The sequence below is a fragment of the Prionailurus viverrinus genome, chromosome F2 (assembly GCF_022837055.1).
Source record: "Prionailurus viverrinus isolate Anna chromosome F2, UM_Priviv_1.0, whole genome shotgun sequence".
Classification (NCBI taxonomy): Eukaryota; Metazoa; Chordata; class Mammalia; order Carnivora; family Felidae; genus Prionailurus; species Prionailurus viverrinus.
This window is the reverse complement of record NC_062578.1, coordinates 37,967,968-37,990,668: the sequence shown is the minus strand read 5'-3', so window position 1 is coordinate 37,990,668 and position 22,701 is coordinate 37,967,968. Positions and strand designations below refer to the sequence as shown.

The 22,701-nt window shown below is 39.3% G+C and overlaps 1 long non-coding RNA gene across 2 annotated transcripts in view; it reads left to right on the top strand.

Moving 5' to 3' along the window:
* Positions 1-22,701, top strand: part of LOC125156574 (uncharacterized) — a 125,961-nt gene that overhangs the window by 20,795 nt on the left and 82,465 nt on the right. Inside the window, exons 2-3 of one of the 2 annotated variants that reach the window (XR_007148676.1) lie at positions 6,303-6,379; positions 7,169-10,749. The exons of the other annotated variant lie outside the window; for it this stretch is intronic. This is a non-coding gene — a long non-coding RNA (uncharacterized LOC125156574). Of the gene's footprint in view, positions 1-6,302; positions 6,380-7,168; positions 10,750-22,701 lie in introns of those variants that run through there. 2 annotated transcript variants of the gene reach the window in all.

Below are 22,701 nucleotides of genomic sequence, written 5' to 3'. Positions count from 1 at the left end.
ATTTTACCAACTGCTTTTTCTGCATCTATTGAGATGATAATATAATTATTTGCTTTCACTGTATAAATGTGACCTATCACATCAAATTGATTTGTATATGTTGAACCATCCTTGCTTCTCAAGGATGAATCCCACTTGATCATGCTGAATGATCATTTTTATTTTTTTATTTATTTAATTTTTTCAACGTTTATTTATTTTTGGGACAGAGAGAGACCGAGCATGAACGGGGGAGGGGCAGAGAGAGAGGGAGACACAGAATCGGAAACAGGCTCCAGGCTCTGAGCCATCAGCACAGAGCCTGACGCGGGACTCGAACTCACGGACCGCGAGATCGTGACCTGGCTGAAGTCGGACGCTTAACCGACTGCGCCACCCAGGCGCCCCCTGAATGATCATTTTAATGTGCTGCCGAATTTGTTTTGCTAGTATTTTATTGAGAATTTTTGCACATATATTTATTAGAGATACTGGCCTGCAGTTTTCTTTTCTAGTATTATCCTTTCTGGTTTTGGTATAAGGATAATGCTGGCCTTATAAAATAATTTGGGGAGTGTGTTCCCACCTTTTTGATTTTGGGGAAGAGTTTGAGAATGATTGGTATTAATTATTCTTTAAGTGTTTGGGAAAATTCAGCTGTGAGGCCAGCTGTTCCTGGGCTTTTCTTTGATAGGAGATTTTTGATTACTGATTCAGTCTCCTTATTAGTAATTATTCTATTCAGATTTTCTATTTGTTCCTGATTCAGTCTTAGTAAGTTATATGTTTTTAAAGAATTGTTATTAGTATACAGTTTTTCAAATAGTCTCTTATGATCTTTTGAACTTTTGTAGTATATGTTGTAACGTCCTCTTTTTCAATTATAATTTTGTTGATTTAGGTCTTTTCTCTTTTTACTTGGTTAGTCTAGCTAAGGGTTTGCCAATTTTGCTTATCTTTTCAAAAGCAAACTCTTAGTTTGGTTAATTTTTTCTATTATTTTTCTGATCTCCATTTCATTTATTTCTGGTCTAATATTTATTATTTTCTGTATTCTGCTAACTTTGGGCTTAGTTTGCTCTTTCTAGTTCCTTAAGGTTTAGAGGTAAGCTGCATATTTGTGAGCTTTCTTGCTTCTTAATGCTGGCATTTGTTGCTATAAACCTCCCCCTTAGAACTTCCTTTGCTTCATCTTACAAGTTTTGGTATGTTCTGTTTCCATTTTTATTTGTCTCAAGAAACTTTTAAATTTCCCCTTAATTTCTTCTTTGATCTCTTGGTTGTTTAGGAGAATGTTATATTCCATATGTGAATTTTCCAGTTTTCCTCTTGTTACTGATTTCTAGTTTCATGTCATTGTTGTCAGAGAAGATACTTGGCATGATTTCAATTTTCTTGAATTTGCTAACACTTGTTTTGTGGCCTAATATATGGTATATCCTAGAAAACATCTTATGTATGCTTGATAATAATGTATGTTCTGTTGGTGTTGGGTAGAATGTGCTACATGTGTCTGTGTTTGGTCTATAGTGGTTTTTGTTTTTTTTTAATTTTTTTTTTCAACGTTTATTTATTTTTGGGACAGAGAGAGACAGAGCATGAACGGGGGAGGGGCAGAGAGAGAGGGAGACACAGAATCGGAAACAGGCTCCAGGCTCCGAGCCATCAGCCCAGAGCCTGACGCGGGGCTCAAACTCCCGGACCGCGAGATCGTGACCTGGCTGAAGTCGGACGCTTAACCGACTGCGCCACCCAGGTGCCCCGGTCTATAGTGTTTAAATCTGATGTTTGCTTGGTGATTCTCTGTCTGGATGATCTATTCATTGCTGAGAATGGGGCATTAAAGGCTCCAACTATAATTATATTACTGTTTAACCCCTTTTAGCTCTGATAGTTTTTGCTTTATGTATTTAGGTACTCCAATGGGTGCATAAATATTTACAACTGTAATATATTCCTGATGTACTTAACCCTTTTATTACTACATAATGATCTCCTTTGTTTTGTTTTGTTTTTACTGTTTTTGGTTTAAAGCCTAATTTGTCTGATAAAAGTATAGCTCCCCCTGTTTTTTTTTGTTGTTGTTGTTCTTATTATTTTCTTGAAATGTTCTTTACCATTCCTTCTCTCTCAGTCTATGCTGTCCTTAAGGCTAATGTGGTTCTCTTGTAGGCAGCATATTATTGGATCTCTCTCTCTTTCTTTCTTTCTTTCTTTCTTTCTTTCTTTCTTTCAGAGAAAGAGAGTGCAAGCCAGGGAAAGGAGAAGAGGGGAGGGGGGAGAGAGGGAGAGAGAGAGAGAGGGAGAGAGAGAGAGAGAGAGAGAATGAATGAATATTAAGCAGGCTCCACACTCAGTGCAAAGCCTAATGTGGGACTCGATCCCACAACCCTGGGATCATGATCTGAGCCAAAATCAAGAGTTGGATGCTCAACCGACTGAGCCACCCAGGTGTCCCAAATCTTAATGCACTCAGTAATTTTGTGTCTTTTAATCAGAGAATTTAATCTGTTTACATTTAAAGTAATTATTGAAATGTAAGGACTATTGTTGCTATTTTGTTAATTGCTTTCTGGTTCTTTTGTAGATTCATTTTTCTTTATTTTTCATCCTGCTCTTTTTGTGTATGTGTTTTGGTATCTATTGATATCAGCATGCTTTCACTTCTTTATCTTGTTCTTTTATCTCGTCACTACAGGATTTTTCCTTGTGGTTATCATGAGGCTTACATAAAATATCTCAAACACCCTATTTTAAACTGAAAACCTAACTTTAATAGAATTCATATACTTTACAGTTTTACTTCTTCCTCTCACATTTTAGGTTATTGCTGTTACAATACATGTTTTTTTATTGTAATAAAATTCACATAACATAAAATTTTAAGGTGTGCAATTCAATAACAGAGCATTCATGTAATGTGCAGCAATCACCTCTCTTAGTTCAACATTTTCATCATCTCAAAGGGAAACCCCATATCCTTTATGCACTCACTCTCCATTTGCCTTCCCTCAAGCCCTTGGCAACCACTAATCTGCTTCCTGCCTCTATGCATTTACTTATTCTGGATATTTCATATAAGGGAAACAATCAATACGTGATCTTTATGTCTGATGATTTTGACCAGGGTCTTCACCTTCCCCATATTCCTTAGCCCCGAGGGCAGGAGAAAATAATTTATTTTTAAATGTTACGCAGTGAGTTTAAGCCCAAATTAGGGATTCTGACTTGACGTCATGACTTAGAGAGCTGGCAGCAGAGCTCTCAGCACCTTTCTTAGAATGTCATGAAATCCAGTTGAATTACTGGTGGTGGCGAGAACAGAGCTGCAGTTTTTCCCAGGTCATGGAGGAACCTGTCAGTGATCCAGAAAGATCAGGGACTCAGGGCAGAAGTTATGCCATTTAAAACCACTTCAGTAGGTATCTAGTGTGGTGGACAAGACAACTGCAAGGGATATGGAAGCATTGCTTCTAGCCCCTGCTCAGCCAGTGCACATTGGTAAGCTGGTAGGTCACTTCACTTCTCGGTCCTTGATTTCTCAACATTAAGATGAGTAGGTTGACCTACAACAAGTCCAAAGTCCCTTCCTCTTATAAACTTCTCGGACTCTCCAAGATGGAATGCTGTTAGCATAAATACATAAATATCAAGGTTATGTGAGAAGAGACATTGCAGCCTGGAGGCTGATTTCCAGTTTGGGAACATTACTATGTAACAATTTATTACAGAGGAAAGAAGAAATGGATAGTAGGATAGATAATTGTAAGAGCTAACATTCATTTAGTGTTTTCTATCAGTTATTGTGTTAAATACTTAGATGTATTAATTCATTTGTGTGTCACAACAACCTGTGAGGTAGGCACTATTACTACCGTCTTTATTCTCAGAAACTCAAGGCTTAGAGAGATTAACTTTTAAAGGCAGGTAGAGGGGGCCTGGGTGGCTCGGTTGGTTGGGCATCTGACTTAGGCTCAGGTCATGATCTCCCGGTCGGTGGGTTTGAGCCCCATATCGGGCTCTGTGCTGACACCTTGGAGCCTGGGGCCTGCGTCGGATTCTGTGTCTCCCTCTCTCTCTGACCCTCCCCTGCTCCCGCTCTGTCTCCCTCTCTCTCTCAAAAATAAATAAATATAAAAAAATCTAAAAATAAAGGCAGCTAGTAAGTGGGGGAGCAGGCATTTTACCTATAGTTTATTTATTTTGTAACATGAGAACTGAATCATTACATATTAGCACGTATTAAGTAAAATGATTTTTTTTTTCAACGTTTATTTATTTTTGGGACAGAGAGAGACAGAGCATGAATGGGGGAGAGTCAGAGAGAGAGGGAGACACAGAATCTGAAGCAGGCTCCAGGCTCTGAGCTGTCAGCACAGAGCCCGACGCGGGGCTCGAACTCACGGACCGTGAAATCATGACCCGAGCCGAAGTCAGCTGCTTAACCGACTGAGCCACCCAGGCGCCCCTAAGTAAAATGATTTTTAATAACTCCTATATCCAGTGTCTTATATCGTATGGCTATAAGTACATCCACTCTTAGGGACAGTTAAACAGAGATTCAGTGATAGTTCAATCAGACAGGACATGTTAGGATAGCCATGTAAGTGTTCAAGTTCCAGACCTCAAAATTCCATTGGTTACATTAAAAGCTCATTGGGCACTGGTTATAGGACTAGAGATTTTTTTTTAAATTTTTTTTTAACGTTTTTATTTATTTTTGGGACACAGAGAGACAGAGCATGAACGGTGGAGGGGCAGAGAGAGAGGGAGATACAGAATCAGAAACAGGCTCCAGGCTCCGAGCCATCAGCCCAGAGCCTGACGGCGGGGCTCGAACTCCCGGACCGCGAGATCGTGACCTGGCTGAAGTCGGACGCTTAACCGACTGCGCCACCCAGGCGCCCCAGGACTAGAGATTTTAATTCAATGTGGTAGTATCCCTAAGCCCTAAATCTGGAGAGTTTCTTTCTTTCTCTCTTTCTTTCTTTCTTTCTTTCTTTCTTTCTTTCTTTCTTCCTTCCTTCCTTCCTTCCTTCCTTCCTCTCTCTCTCTCTCTCTCTCTCTCTCCCACATACTTAAAACACTGTTTACAAGAAGAAATTGCATCATGGATTGGCCATATGCACTTAGATCTTCAAAAAGTACTGAAGATATTTTTTGTATTAATCATGAGTAATTTTGCAACTATTTGTAGCTTATGAAAAAGGATTAGTTATATAACTCTATTTTCAGGCTTACGGTGACTGCTAAATATTAATTATCTGTTGTTAGTTAATTAGAAAGTTACTGTACCAGAGTCCTGGAGAAAAGATATGGCACTCCCCAAAAAGAAGCTTTGGTAAAGACTTTTCAAAAACTTTAGTAAAGATTTTTCAGTGGTTAAAGTGCTACTTACTGGGTGAAGGGTGAAGGGTGAGAAGGTGGTGAAAAAATATAGGGCTAATAATTGCAGGAAACCAACATCAATCCTAGGAGGGGCAATTAATGGAACCCTGCAAACGTAACTATAGCTCTTACAGGACCTGTGGCCTTGTGGAAACAGAGGCAGTTTACCTATGGTAACCTGTAGGGAGGGGGACAGTGGATAAATGTACTGAACTCCCTCTCTGCCACCTTCTGATTCACTGCTTATGCCACAAGGACATAAGGGGACAAGCAAACTTCTTAGTAGAGTCAAGGAAGGTCAGCTGCCAGGCAACAGAACAGGACAGAAGGGGTAGAGAATAGATCTGTAGGGGTAAATGTAAATGTTGTAGAAATAAATATTTTATGTAGTTACAAGTTTATTTCATCTTTCTATGCCAATCATAGCCCATAAGACAGGAGGAAAATGAGAAAAGATTTTGGCATCCTCTCCCTGAGTCCCTGACCATTTCTCATGCTAATAAGTCAAACAAGGGACAAATAATCATGTATTAATATTTACACAATGGTGCACTTTAATTCATGTTAAAGATAATCAAGGAGATTCTCACTATAAGAGGATAACTCTGCCTTGTGTGGCTGCCAGGTAGTTGATAAGTTTGTTGCACTAGGTGAGTCCTAATGAAGGCCTTCAGACCTCTGTATTCACAAATATATGATCCCAAGGGCTGTCCAAAGGCAAAGACAATGAAAGCTGGGATTTATCTTCTGTGACTGTCCTTACCTATTTATTTGTGTATCCCTTGGGCCTCTGCCAAATGTCCTCATTCTATCCCTGGCTGTCTAAGATACCCACAGTGTGCACCGTCTAGGTCTACACTCATAAAATAGTCCATGATCTAGATATATTTTTGTATTTTTAAATCTTGGCCCTTACTAAAACTTACTTCTCCTAGATCCCTTTCTGATGAAGCCTGCATAGCAACTGGATACACAAACTGAGAAACCAATTCAAGAAGAAATATGCTTCATGGTGAATAAATTTTTAATACAGTGCCTCATTTGTAATAGGAAAGGGATCTTCAATGGCTCATCGTACAGAAGTTTCTGAAGTAGGAGATTCTTTGCTTACATGTCAAATCACAATGGGAACCATCTTGACTACACATGGCATAAAGTTAAGGTTGTCTAATGTCTTTAAGCTGTCATTCGTTTATTCAAACATGCATTTACTCAAGATCTGCTATGTGCCAGGCATCAAGTTAGTGCTGGGAGTGCTGAGATAAAAGTACTCTGGTCACCTGAAAAATGCTCACAGTTAAGATGCTCTGAACCATGTCAAAGAGATACAGTGAGATGAGTTCTACAAGTGCACAATTTCAGGGGCTACTGGAGCAGAGAGTAGAAGAGACTATTAAAAATTGGGAAGCAGAAGGTGATGAAAGGACAGGAAATTCTTTCTGAAAGGCTTTCTTCAGCTGAGCCCTGAGAAACTAGTAGGCAAGAGTTAAATGAGGAATGGAAAATTTTCTAGGGCCCCAAAATGTCATGACAGCATGAGACATTTGAGAAACAGTCAAATGGAAAGAGTGTCTGTAAGAATAAGCAAGAGATGATACTGGGAAATGAGACAGAAATAGGTTCTTAAGGCCATTATAGGTTAAGCAAAAGATTTTGGACTTTATGCATTATCCAATGGACTTTATTTCATCATCCAATCAGGATGAAACTCAAGAGATAATACATAATACATTTGTCTTTTTCTGACAAGAGATGTGATGGAGGCAATGTTATTCACTGTGCCATTTAATTTTCTTTCTAGGCATATCCTCCAGACTCCCATCATCTAACTGGGGCCTTAGGACTTATTCTGATCAATGGAATATGTACAAAAAGTAACATACACCATCACTCCAAAGGGTGAAGCTTCAAATGTCCTGCATCATGTTCCATATTCTCTCAATTCACCTGTCAGGTAATTAAATGTAGGTGATCCAGTAGAGAACTCCATGGAAGCCCTAGGAGATAGTGGAGCTATCCTTTTGTCATCACTTGTACAACTCTAGGAGAGCAGCCATTGGACTATGGCACGAGCAGGGAGGAAACTTTGTTGAGGTAAGCTCCTGGGATTTGGTGACTGTTTTTTAGAGTAGATAACATGAATTACACCGACTAATACAAGAGAGTCCATTGGATCCTCAGCAAGGGAGTGAAATAATTAAGTTTATGTTTTAGTAAGATTACCGTAGCAGTATATAGAGGATAAGCTAGAGATGGCATGGAAAACTTGGAAGCAGGGAGACGAGTCATATGATTAGTGCAATAACCCAAGCAGGAAATGAAGATGTCTTGATTTACAGCAATGGCAGTAAAGATGGCAAGAAGATACAGTTACAGGATATTATTAACATGCCAGAATCGCAGTACTCAGGGATTAGTATCGGGGATCTAGAGTAGTGGTTCTTAGCCTTGCCTGCAGCCTAGGAGCTTTTAAGGAGGCTAATATCCATGCCACATTTGAGATCAAGTAGGTCAGAATCAGCATATTCATAAACTCCCCTTGTTATTCGAATGTGCAGCCAAGGATAAGAACCACTCGTTTAGAGCCATGGTCTCAGAATATAGTCCCTGGATGAGAGGTATCAGTTTCACCTGGGAAGTTGTTAGAAATGTAGATTCCCATGCCCTACCTAGGGTAATCAATTACTCCTGTTTATCTGAGACTGAAGGGTTTACCAATAAAAGATTTTTAGTGTTAAAATTTGATAGTCCCCCATATCAGACCTACTACACTTCAATTCAAGGGGTGAGACCCAGCAATCTGTATTTATATAATCAGTCCATAGCATCCTATTTGGCACACAATAAGCTCTTGCCAGGTTTTTGAATGAATAAATGAATGAAGAATCCAAAATGTCTTGCCTATACTCTTTGTACTAAACCAGACACCTTTAGCTCAGATCACACTGATAATAGCATTTGGAGCTACCCAGGTTAGCTCTTCAGTTTCAGAAGACTCAAAATTAATTCCTGCCCCGAACTAAATTAAGACTTTGTTCTAATCAGCAATCTTTTTGGGGCACTGGTTTTGTCTTGTCTTTTGCCTAGTGCTGACTCTTCTGGGCATTAAGCCCAGTTGGAATTAATCTGTTTTTTTTTTCTTGGACAATGCTTCTAATTTAATGGAGAAATGGTCAATTTACTTATTATTATTATTACTCCATTTACTAGAATAAAGTTGTCCTGAGATATAGGCACAGGGTTAAAAGTCAGACCTCTAGGTTTTGCTCCTGCCTCTTACTGAATGACCCCAACACATCTGGATAAACAGTCAGTCAAGCCAAGTAAACACAAACACACCCACTATAGCTAGAGGTGGGTTAGCCAGTGCAGCCTTGTTTTCACACATAAGGAGAGCAACCATACACCATGATTTGGCAGGATATGTTGTCCCTGAGTAATTATTACTCATGCCCCCCTTCATTGTTAAGAGTGTCTCCATTTAGAGAATTAATTATATGGTTACCCAATACATGAGGGATTTGAGAATTGCTTTAATCTAAGCCTCCAACATGCAGAAGGTTAGTGACAAAACTGGACACATGGAAAAAAATATTTTCACCTCTTTCTACATTAACCTGATTTTCCAACAGCTCAGGATATGATGGTTTTTAGTTCCAAGTTTTATTATAATTATCACTGCAATAATTTGACAAAAATATGAATATCACCATATCCAATTTGAAGTCCTAGAGGATCCCACTAGGATTAGTCCAGCATAACACACTGAGTCTAAAGCTTCTGATTATATTTTATTTTACTCCATTTCAATATTATCTATCTATCTATCTATCTATCTATCTATCTATGTACCTACCTACCTACCTACCTATTTTTCTATCTATCATCTAAGTTTCTGATTTGAAAATCCAACTTACATAAGGGGATTTCACACCAGCAATAAAGCGGCAGCTAAGCACATAGACCTGCAACCAGATGCCTGCCATGTATTCTAGATTCATCAAGAGCCCGCTCTGGCTTTAATCTCTCCACGTCTCAGTTTGCTCACGTGTAAAAGACAGATAATGACAATAACAATAGCACTTAACTCTGAGGGACTTTTAGAGACTAAATAATGAATCACGCGCATATTATATAAACTACTTAGTCATTGCCTGGCATGTAGAAAGCACCATGCATGTGTGAGCTATGATTATTGTTTTTATGATCACCTCACTTGCTACTAACCACTCTTCTCTCACTGGCACATCAGAGTCCAGCAGCACTAAACCCTGGCCCAGATTCCTGTGGCTTCATGAAGCTGCATGTCCCTGAAAGTGAGCATGGCAAAGGCAAAAGCTACAGCTTACTGACTACTGTATCCCAGCTACTCACTATGGAAATGGCAGTAAGATTGGCTCTTAATACATGCTTCTTGAATAAATGAATGAAAGGATGAATAAAATAATTGAGCTATTTGTAAGACAGATGTCTCTGCTCCAACCTCCTTTTATGACTTTGTCTTTTGAAGGGAGTACCGTAAAATAAATCCCACAAAACCTTGGATCTTTTAGCGAGTTCCTGATTCGGAAATGGAGCAGGAAAGACTCTGAATAAAGCAGGAGTTAGAATTACTGACAATCAGGATACAATGCGAGATGCAATTTCCCTGTTTTTGTGGTGGTCTATTGTGGACTATCTCTGGAGTTTTAAAATTTAATTTTCTTACATTGCCTGTAATTCTATCAGTTGGACAATAACGTAGATTCATAAATATCTGCTTTGAAAGAATGGAAATACCTATAGGGAGGGTATAGTGTTATTAATAAAGAAAGATTCATACATTATAGCTCATTCCAATTTCATTTTTACTGATACCAGGTAAGATAACTTCCACTGAATTTAATGGAGATTTTGACTGCAGAAGATGAAAGGAATAATAAATTACGTGGGATCATGGAGTCCTTAATGGAAAGGATTAGGCCTAGAAGTGTGTTTCAGAAAAGTTTAGAGCCTGGGGAGCAGGATAGCATGAGATGAGAAAGAGATACAAAAGGAGAGAAATATTAAAATAGTGTTTTCCTGGTTTTTGGAATTTTTTTTTAACCCAGAGCCACAGCTAAACACAAGAAAGAGAAGAAAACTTCCTTTTTCTGTCTTGTTTTTTTTTTTTTCTCATAACTACATGGACACTACATTACAGAGTTTATGGTAGATGTTGGGAATAGCATAGAAACTATTTATAGATATGGATATAAAGGCAAGAATGGGTCATGTATTTCAAAAAGTAAGGTGCCTGGGTGGCTGGATGGCTCAGTTGGTTAAGCATCCAACTTCAGCTTAGGTCATGATCTCACTGTTTGTGAGTTCAAGCCCCACATCCGGCTTCGTGCTGATAGCTCAGGGCCTGGAGCCTGCTTTGGATTCTGTGTCTCCCTCTCTCTCTGTTCCTCCCCCACTCGCACTCTGTCTCTCCCTCAAGAATAAATATTACAAAAAAATTTTTTAAAAAGCATCTTGATAGAATAAAAAAGAGACATAATCTAAATGATTATGGTCAACTTATTTATATTAATCAAAGGAGACAGAAGGATGTCAAAATTAAGATAAGCAATAAACCAGATATTACTAGAACTGAAGCTCCTTTTTTTAATTAAAAAAAAATTTTTTTTCAGGGTGCCTGGGTGGCTCAGTAGGTTAAGCGTCTGGTTTCAGCGCAGGTCATGATCTGATTTTGTGAGTTCAAGCCCCACATTGGGCTCTGCCCTGGCAGCGAATGGCCTGCTTGGGATTCTCTCTCTCCCTCCTTCTCTGCCCCTCCCTCACTCACACTATCTCTGTCTCTCTTAAAATAAATAAACTTAAAAAATTTTTTTATGTTTATTTACTTTGAGAAAGAGAGAGCGTGTGCAAATGGGGGAGGGGCAGAGAGAGGGAGAGAGAGAGAATCCAAGCAGGCTCCATGTTCTCAGCACAGAGCCTGATGTGGGGCTTGATCCCATGAACCATGAGATCAGGATATGAACCACAATCAAGAGTCCAGCACTCAACCGACTTAGCCACCCAGGTGCCCCTAGACCTTAAGTTTCTTGAGCAGAGGGGCTGAGCCTTACTCACCACTGGATCCCTATAACCCAATCCACAGACAACCACATAGATTATATGGAATGAAGGGATGGATGAATTTGGGGTTAGAATCAAGTCAGGGACACACATATATTCTCTCTTCTTTGTTTTACTCTTTTCTTCCTTTTCTCATCTTTCTCTCAGCCTGCCTCTGGGCCCTTTTTGACTTAGCTCTGATGTTTGAGGTAAGAATTATTTAAAAGTTTTCAAGCCAGCATCTGTCAAGGACACAGACTACATGGAATCCAAAAAAAAAAAAAAAAAAAAAAAAAAAGGTGAACCAACCAAGAACCCAGAAATGGGCCTTCAAGAGGCAGGGTCCACCCAAAAGGTGTGCCATTAAAGATAGCTATCTACTTTTCCAGTCTAGCTTTCTAGTTAAGAGTTATGAGAGACTTTTATTGGCTAGTGCACAGTCAATGGGTTTTCTTCCTTGGACTTGTGTACTTCCCTGGACCAACTGGTTGTGGGCAGAAAGAGTAGAATCAAGTCAGTCTAGGTCTTCCCACTTTGGGCCGATGGAAGAGTGTTTTCTTAGTTTTCTGGGGCTGCTGCACAAGGCACCATGGATTGGGTGGCTTAAACAACAGAAATTTATTTTTTCACATTTCTGAAGTCTAGAAGTCTAAGATCAAGGTGTCATCAGGATTGGTTCCTCCCGAGGATCATGAGGGCAGGAGCTATACCAGGTGTCCCTCACTGGTTTGTGGATGGATCTCTTCTCTCTATGATTCACATTGTCTGCCTTTTGTGTGTGCATGCCTGTATCTAAATTTCCTCTTCTTACAAGGACACCAGTCACATTAGAGTCCATTCTAATGACCTCATTTGACTTTATTTACCTCTGTAAAGATTCTGTTTCTAAATACGATCATGTTCTGAGATACTGGAAGATAAAGCTTCAACCTTTGAATTTTTTTGGTGGGAGAGACACAATTCAGCTCACGGCAGGTAAATTCTTTTAAATGGTAGCAAGAAAGTATGAGCATTTCTTATATTCCTGCTATTGACACTTTACTCTGATTGGTTATCCAGGGATAGTAATGCTCAGATAACAAATAGTAGGGAGTATCACACACAATACTACTATGTCCTATTGGAAAAAATTATACTTCCTTTTAAAATGCAAGTACTTATTTTCAGAATAGTGAGAAAATATTTTTTTCCCAGAGGGTGATAAAACTCTCATTATAATATTTATATGTTAAAATATATATTTCAAAATTATGACTTATTAAGAAAATAGTAAGAAATCTAAATTACTCCCAACTTGATGTGGGAAGTCCTCTGTATCCCAGTTCATTTTTGAGGTATGTGTTACATATGGGGTATAGTAATTATTCCTGATATTGGAGCCTGGCCCTTGATGTTACAGAGCATACTACACCAAATCAGCATAAAAAGCTTCTTACAAGGCATACCAAATTAAGCTCCTGTTCAATTTTCAATTATTCATCATCCCCAGGGCATGGGGAGTGGATGCCAGAATCAAAACAATGGAAACAAGCAGTCTGGATTAGGACTCGGTGGTATAGAGCTGTGTACAATGCAGCAGAGACAAGAGGGGTTGACAGAATGAATATGCAGTTCCAGCAGTCAGTGCCGCTGCCTTTAATCCTACTGGACAACAGCAGCCCCTGAGCAGTGGAGTCACAGTCCTCATAAACTATGCATATACACAGCAAACGAGGGAGAAACAGGAAAGCTGAACGAGGAAAGATAGATGTAAATGAACAATTTTGGAATGCCGCCTTTGTATCAATGGAAGGATAGGGAAAGCACTTTATGGGAAGCTTACTATCACTAAGTAGAACCCCAAAGCCTACATACTCTGTACCAAGATGCTCTTAGTTTTATCTAGAAGTAAGAAATTAATTCCACGGTAAAGTTTCATGTGTGTATATACATATATGTACACACACACACACACACACGGATGTACTATTTCTATTTCACATTAACTGCTATGTAGTTTAATCCTAATAGGAAAAGAGTGATTTCAATGTACTAGAAAAGATCAGCCCAGGTGGAGCACAAGCAGGTGACAGTACCCGGCACTATTCTTTTTTCAGGGCAACAGTGACACACGCCCGCTCATAGAGTTGGCATTGCAACTCCACTGCCTTACTTGGCAGGAACCAAATGAACTTGCTAACGTTCACACTGACCCACAAGGCCTGTCCACTGAGAAACACTTTCCACTGAAAATACTTTTCCACTGAAAAGTACTTTGTTGTAGGTTTTTTTTTGCCCTGAAATTTGATAAACTGTTTTCATTTTTATTGAATTTAGTAAAAATATTGCTATGGACTGAATTGTGTATCCCCAAATTCATAAGTGGAAGCCCTAACCCCCAATGTGATGGTAGTTGGAGATGGAGTCTCTGGGAGATAATTAGCTCTAGATGAGGTCATAGGGATTAGTGCACTTATAAGAAGGGACACCAGACAGCATGCACGTGCACACACACACACACACACACACACACACACACACACACAAACACACACACACATGCATGCACACATGCACATGCACTCACACCCCTTCTCCAGGAAAAGCCATGTGATCACACGATCAGAAGGAGGATGTCTGAAAGCCAGGAAGAGCGCCCCCACCAGAACCTGATGATGCTGGCTTTCTGATCTTGGGTTCCAGTCTCCCAAAACTGTAAGAAAATAAATTTCTGCTTCAGCCACTCAGTCTACGGTATTTTGTTATGGCAGTTGAGCTGAATCAGACAAATATATTAAGCATATAAGGTGGAGTTTGAAAATTCAGAAGAGAAAAATTTCAAAAGGTCTTGGAATGGCAGAGGCATTCTATGTTTTCTCAATGCACAGGTAATAATGTCTCATTTCTTAATGAAGTGTAGGAGGTAGAAAGGAGTTTATTTATTGCGTACCTGAAAGTCTGGATGTGTTCCAAGAATATGCATTTTATCATTAAATCCATAATCATTCTATGAAGCACATTGTCTTTATAGCAGAATGTGAACATAATTGCTTAAGTATGAAAACTTACTTCCGTTTTGCTTTTCCTTCATTTCTTTTTCACATTGAAAAATGGAATGCAACTATTCCCTCCGCCTCCAAGACCCACCTTCTACTTCTTGGGAGGGTTTACGGACTAAGTCCTTCCAGTCCTAGATGAAAAAGCACATTTTTTTGGTAATGATTTTCCTTCTAATTAGGACCAATTAGGAAATAAACAACAAGAAAAGAGTAGAGAGATTTTCTTAAGAAGCAGAGTGACCTGGAAAAAGAGAGTAGAGAGAAACCACAAAACCTTCACTTCCCAACCCATCAAGAAAGAGGGTTTTCCCCAGCTGGGATAGGATGGAGAGAGTTCTGAGGGCCTCGAGCTGGAAAGTTGAATGATCCCGGAGAAGTGTGGCTTGTGGACATGGCTAGGGCCAAGAATCATACCTCCTCAAAAAACGTCTCCACATTGATGAAGAAGGGCTTAACACTCCCCTCAGCTTGTCTTAACTTTAGATAGGTTTCTTCTGTACTATCAGCCTCCAACTTCCCTTTTCTTGGAGCAGTTACTTTAGAAAACTTACCAAGTAAAATCCTCTCTGCTCCTTTGAGATGTAAATCATCTCCCAGCCTCCTCCCAATTTTGCACTCCAGGAATTGGTTTCTTGAAGGTCTGCCAGCTACCCATTTGAAAAGTAATCATCAAGAAAGATAAGGCACCTATCTCCTAATCTTTGTGAGAGTGTAGGAGCCTTAGATAAGCACCAATTAGCAAACATAGAAATCCTAAGCACCTTGACAAACCCCAAGGATAAAAGCAGGCTGGAGTACTTTTCCACTACCTCACCCCACACTTTAAAACTCTCTGGCATTTTAGGGGAGCCTGGGTGGCACAGTCGGTTAAGCGTCCGACTTCAGCCAGGTCACGATCTCGCGGTCCGTGAGTTCGAGCCCTGCGTCAGGCTCTGGGCTGATGGCTCAGAGCCTGGAGCCTGTTTCCGATTCTGTGTCTCCCTCTCTCTCTGCCCCTCCCCCGTTCATGCTCTGTCTCTCTCTGTCCCAAAAATAAATAAACGTTGAAAAAACAAATTAAAACTCTCTGGCTTTTTGGTTTCAACTAAGTTGAATTTGGTCTCTCTTCCCAATTGCAATAGTTGTGAATGAAGTAGTCCTTGCTTGTTTAACTTCTTCTGGTAATGTTACTTTGAGAATATCCCAAGGCTAGAGGAAAAGAATGGAGAGAAAGGACAGTGTAGGCATCAACATGAACACCTCAGCATGAATCTGTGTGGAGAGATGACCAATTACCAGAGAGACCCTCTTCTTAATTCTTTGACATCACATAAAATACACACTGTGGAGGGCACCTAGGTGATTCAGTCAGTCAGTTGAGCATCTGACTTGACCTCAGCTCAGGTCGTTATCCCAGAGTTGTGAGATTGAGCCCCGTGTTGGCATGGGTTAAGATTCTCTCTCTCTGTCTCTCTCTCTCCTCTCTCTCTCTCCCTCTGCCCCTTCCCCCCTCTAAACAAAAACAAAAACAAAAACAAAACTTCAAAACAGATTGGTGAACCTATGACTGTGATTAAATTTCCTACCAGTCCAGCAGAACGGGAGCTCATGGTTAAGACACATAAAACATGGGAATGCAAACTGGTGCAGCCACTCTGGAAAACGGTATGGAGGTTCCTCAAAAAACTAAAATAGAACTACCCTAGGACCCAGCAATTGCACTACCTGGCATTTATCCAAGGGATACAGGTGTGCTGTTTCGAAAGGACGTATGCACCGCCATGTTTATAGCAGCACTATCAACAATAGCCAAAGGATGGAAAGAGCCCAAATGTCCATCGATAGATGAATGGATAAAGAAGATGTGGTATACATATGCAATGAAATATTACTCAGCAATCAAAAAGAATGTAATCTTGCCATTTGCAACTATGTGGATGGAACTGGAGGGTATTATGCTAAGTGAAATTAGTCAGTCAGAGAAAGACAAAAATCATGTGACTTCACTCATATGAGGCCATTAAGAGACAAAACAGATGAACATAAGGGAAGGGAAACAAAAAGAATATAAAAACAGGGAGGGGGACAAAACAGAAGAGACTCATAAATATGGAGAACAAACTGCAGGTTACTGGAGGGGTTGTGGGAGGGGGGATGGGCTCAATGGGTAAGGGGCACTAAGGAATCTACTCCTGAAATCATTGTTGCACTAGATGCTAATTTGGAAGTAAATTAAAAAAATTAAAAATAAAATTAAAAAAAAATTAGGGGGGCGCCTGGGTGGCGCAGTCGGTTAAGCGTCCGACTTCAGCCAGGTCACGATCTTGCAGTCCGTGAGTTCGAGCCCTGCGTCAGGCTCTGGGCTGATGGCTCGGAGCCTGGAGCCTGTTTCCGATTCTGTGTCTCCCTCTCTCTCTGCCCCTCCCCCGTTCATGCTCTGTCTCTCTCTGTCCCAAAAATAAATAAAAACGTTGAAAAAAATATATACTTTAAAAAAAAAAATTAGGGAGGGGAGGGTGGGTGATGGGTATCGAGGAGGGCACCTTTTGGGGTGAGCACTGAGTGTTGTATGGAAACCAATTTGACAATAAATTTCATATTAAAAATAATTAAAAACAACAAAAAAAATAAACTGACTAGATCCAAAAAAAAAAAAAAGAAGAAGAAGAAGAAATGTGAAACTCTTATTTCCTGCTGTTGGGATTGCTACACCGGAAGTCTGGAATGGATGTGTATCACTGAAGTGCTCTTGCCACTAGGGTGAGATACTTTAGAACAACCATGGATAGATCATTTGATCTGGAGCCAGCAATTCTAGAAATCTTGTGCCTGTATTTTTTCAGTATATATGCCAATAAAACAAGTGTTCCTTCTCATCTCCACATATTTGTTGCTGTGTCACTGCCATGATACCCAGTCAATTGAGAAATGACAGAAGGAGGCTCAGATTCAGTTAATGGGTCAAGAGACATGAGGATAGGGTGGAGCCTAGGACATCTGAAAAGGAGATGCCACGAGAAGTAAAGGAAGTTAAAGTGACAAACTAGTTGAGAGGTAATAGCCTGGGAAAGTGGAAGAAGAGTTATAAGACGTTGCAGGTAAAATGCGCGATGTTACAACAGGCAGGGTACAGGGAAGCCTGCTTAATTCTGGAAAATGGGGTGGGTTTGACCTAGAATTATTTTTAGCATTACTCCTGGACCACAATATCATTATCATCATCATCATCATCATCATCATCATCATCACGCTAACATCCAATAATTACTAGAGACTTTCTATCGTCCAAACCCGGGATTTACACTATTTTCACAATAATAAGCAATTCAGATAACATAAGACTTAGAGCATTAATAGGACCACTGTTCACTCAGTAGCTTTGAATCCTCTTCTCTCGGCCTTCTCATCATATATTAATAAGTCCTGATAATTTTTAAAGTAGTGGATTCCAACCACTTTTTCCCATTTCTTACAACCATTATCACTATCCAAGCCACCTTCATCTCTCCCATAGGCTATTGCAAGTATCCCTTCTCGTCTCCCTCTTTCCACACTTGTCTTTCTATGACCTATTCTCCAAGGGGGAGGATGAATAATTCTTTTTCCAAAAATGCATATTAGATCTTATTACTCAACTGTTTAAAATCCTCTAATGGCTTCCATCACCCTTAGACTAAAATTGCAATTCCTCACTCTGATATGATCTGCCTCTGGCCATGTCTGCAATCACATTTCAGATCTCTACCTCAGAATACTCTCGTTTGCCCTGTCCTCTACAGAGAATGCTTTTTCATCAGCCTTTTTGCCTCCTCGTGATTGAGTCCTCAGTTTAAATGTCCTCTTCAAGCAAGCCTTACATAACATTCCTAGCCAAAGAGCCTAGTCACTTTTTACTTCACTGCCCTTTCATTAATACATTTCTGTCTGAAATTTTTATTATTTAATTACTTATTTTCTCCCCTGCTAAGAATTCAATGAATACAGGGATTCCCTGTGTCTCTTGTTCACTGATATATATACCCCCAGGATCAGAGTGGAGCCCAAGCTACTCAACTGAGACTATTCATTGAGAAAACAAGAGAAACGGATGTCAAACATCCGTTGAGTTTATCACCAAAAGAGAACACATAGGATATTTTAAAAATATTTCTGTTCCAATGGACAATTGAGGATAGCATTTTCTCAGATTTTTTTATTTTATATATATTTTTTTGAGACGCTACATTGATGTTGGCAATAACTGTAATTTTTGTGCTTAGTGACTGGTAATATCTGAACAGAACAAACTCTACAATTGCTACCATAAAAAAGAAAATATTTGACTGCCATGAAAATAATGACTGCCATGTCTTTGCTATTGAAATCATTCTTTAATTCTTTATAGCAGATCCCTATTTTATATGTTTCACAAATGTTATATGATGTTGAATCCAAATTTTTTTAGGATAAGATTCAAGGCTAACTCTGACCTTGCTCCTGCTGACCCATCTGGCTTCATTTTTCAACTATTCTCCCTTGTCTCTCTCTTGCTTCTATATGTTAGCTATATTCACACAGAACTTGTGCTTCCTCTAAAGTGCCATGCACTTTCTGGTTGGGATGCCCTCACACTGTCCTGCCAGAGATACTATTTTCCTCTTTTTTAACCTCGATAGCTTTTGTACATTTTGCAATCTCGTCTAAAGTGTAATCTCCAGGAAGCCTTTCCTCACTTCTTCCCTTTTCCCTCTCAAGGTTAGTTGTGAAGCTGACACGTTTGTAACTGATTTCCATGTGCCTTCAAACCTTATCATTCCAGGGCATACCAGCCCAAGTTCCAATTGCCAGCATCTACCCCCCTTAGCCAGAAGCCTTCTCCTTCTCTGCTTGCTCTCACAGCAGGTGGACAATGCTAGGAAATTAATGATCTAGCCCCATTCCTCCAAGGTGTGTGTTCCACACTGTTTCCCTGAGTTCCCTGGGAGGTGGTACCTCACAGTGGCACCTTGCTTTATATCGCGTCCTTCCTTTCTCACTTCCCCACTTCCCTACTGGTGTTTCCTTCACCCCTCAAATAAATCATTTTTACTCAAATCCTTGTCTGAGGTTTGTTTCCTGGGGAAACAAGGCTAGGAGAGCATCTCATAGCACTCACCACAGGGTATTACAACTATTTGGTTGCTTTGGATCTTGCTAGAGTGCTTTTGAGAGCTGGGATTGTATTTTGTAGCTATATTCTCTGCATTTAGTAGAACGTATGCACCTAGTAAGCATGCAGTAAATGTTCACCAAATCAGTGAACAGTGCTTAATAGATACCTGCTGAGCTGAACTAGAAAATAGGATTTCTTAATCTAGGAAAGAAGGAGACTGGTACTTCTCACATGGCTTGGTTTTGAGGATGCTTTGCAGTTTCTAGCAGTTTCTGCAACATAATTCTGTTAGTAGAGATTTGTAGAATAATTTTTTCCCAACTCTGATTTTGTTCATTCCGTTGTATAGATTATTTATAACATATAATTTAGCAGCTCTCAGTGTCCTGGGCTGCTCTTCAGCAATGAACAAATATGCTGAGATTAATTCAGAAAGTCCATTTGCTATCCCTCATGGCACAGCCATTGCTTCGGGATTGTGAATTCTGCATTTCCTTTTAATTCTGGAAAAATCATGCCTCCGCTCTTTATTTTAATTTTGGTTATTGTAATCTAAATCAATCCAGAAAAAAACTTGATAGAGAAAAAATATTTTCTCTTTTTATGGTAGCAATTTTAGACTTTATTCTGTTCAGATATTACCAGTCACTAAGCACAACAATTACAGTCATTGCCAACATCAACATAGCATCTCAAAAAAAAAAAAAATCTAAAATAAAAAAATCCAAGAAAATGCTATCCTCAATTGTCCATCGGAGCAGAAATATTTTTAAAATATCCTATTTTTTTTTCTTTTTTGGTGATAAACTCAAATTGCATTCTATAGGTATTAAAACTAAATCTGTGCCAGAAGAGATTAGCCTGTATGATTCCGTCTGTGGATCAACACTCACCTTCTCTTTCTCTGGTGCCCTATTCTTTGATGATTCCAGAAGCTTATGATCACATATTTAAGTATTCTTGAAATTTCCCAATAAATTTCTCTGCTGTATTCCTAACTCTACTCTAGTCTTCGCATCTGTTGTTCAGGAAGTACTCACTGTTCCCCTTGCCCAGCACAAAGAGTAAACATTTTTGCTCCATTAATATTGGACTTAACTAGGTGCCTTGCATTGGGGTATCAGAGAATGTGATCCATCCGTACGGAATCAAAGGCTTTGCACAGGCTCCACTGTTTGGCTTGCTCAGCCTCTTTCACGACTGTCTTTGTCCTGAGAAGGTGAGAAGGTAGTGCGCCAGAGGTTGCTGTCTCTTTGACCTGAGTTCCAGAACGGGAGACAATGGAAGCCAACTTAGACATGTTCTGTAGTCCATGGTGGAGCCACCACAGTTCTGGGAATGAGACATTAGTTTATGTTGGCAGGCATGGAAATAGTTTGGGGAGTGTTTGTTATGGATTATCACCCTAAAGCAGACAAGTGCAGCAAATGTCCATGCAAATAAGTAAAACAGTTAAAACTGTAATACTCAAAAGTTGGTTTAACATTTAGCAAGTTTATTATCTATATTCGCTATGAATAGAATTCAAAACTTGATGTCATAAAACAGCACCAATAAACACAAAATGGAGTACTTTGAAAAATGTCAGAGAGTTTACAGTTGGTATTTCTTCCTTTTTGAAGTCTGAGCTAAACTATTTGTCTATTTATGCATTCTGATACTTCCAAATGGAGCTAAATAATTTACTCAAAAGTATCACAACTTTTTAAGAAATTAGTTTTTTGCTTGGTTTCACCAGCATGCTTATGAGGCTAATTTGGGCACTCATGGTATGTAGGCTACATGCTGGGGGGGGGGGGGGGGGGTGGGGGCCAGAAAATGCACCTTTCCTTGTATTCATGGCTTTTGCACTGTGATGAATACACTGTAGGTGATTTATAAACATTCGATTAAATTTAACTGCAGTGTCTTGACATTATTCTACTCTGTGCTTAACACTAGGGTTGAAACAATACCATGGTAGAACAACTTGGCTCTAGGGCTTCCAGATAATAGTTCTATGAATCAGCCATGCTTTCCTTTTAAAGCATCAAAAATTATTATTAAGGATTTTATTTATTCATAAGACAAATATATATTGATGATCAACCTGGCTTGGGTATCTGTGTTCCCACCCCAAAGAAGGTCACAGTGTAGTTGAATAGAAAACACTAATGTGAATCAGGAGAGAGGTAAGAGGTGTTCTGTTGCCTGCCATTGAGGACAGTATGTTTCCTTTCCTTTCCATGCTAGGAGAGAGAATCAATGGCCTGGTAATTATGCTCATTATTGGGAAAAAGGAGTTTTCAACACATAGCTTGATTTTGCTCAAGCTAATTCTGATGATAATTTTTCTTGACCATTCATCGCCATTTTAGTTTCTAGCGATGGTGCCAGTAATGTTAACACCTGCTTGAAGAAAAAATATAAAAATGTTCTATTTAATTATGAGATATTAGCACATTTTTCCAAGAAATTCAGTTTTGGAACAGATGCCTATAGTGCTTATCTCTCACTGAAGGCTTGGCACATGGCTTGTTTCAGGTCTTACTTACAATTGACTTGATCAGGGAAATAATCCTTACAGCTAATTCATCAAGATCAAATTTTATATTTTCCTGCTGGCAAAAGGGCTTTAAAGTTGAATTCTAACATTCCTGAGACTCTGTTAATTATAAAAGGAAAGTCCTTATGAAGTTTATTCCATTACAGAAATCAGCAAACTATGGTGTGTTGGCAAAATCCACCTAGTGCATTTTTTTTCCATGTATAATTAACATATAACATTATGTTTGGTCTAAGTGTACAATGTAGTGATTTGATTTTTGTATATATTGCAGAATAATCACCACAGTAAGTGATTTATCACCACAGTAAGTCTAGTTAATGTCCAGCTATTGTCTGTTTTTGTAAATAAAGTGTTATTGGAACATGACTGTACTCATTAGTTTATGTATTGCCTACCACAGAAACAATATAGCCTGCAAAACCCAAAATTATTTCCATGTGGCCCATTGTAGAAAAATGCTCCAGACTCCCTTATTAGCTATATCATGGTCAGTGACAGACTATGATCTTTTTTTTTTTTTTTTTTTTTTGCATTATTATCTAAAATCTGAGTTAGGC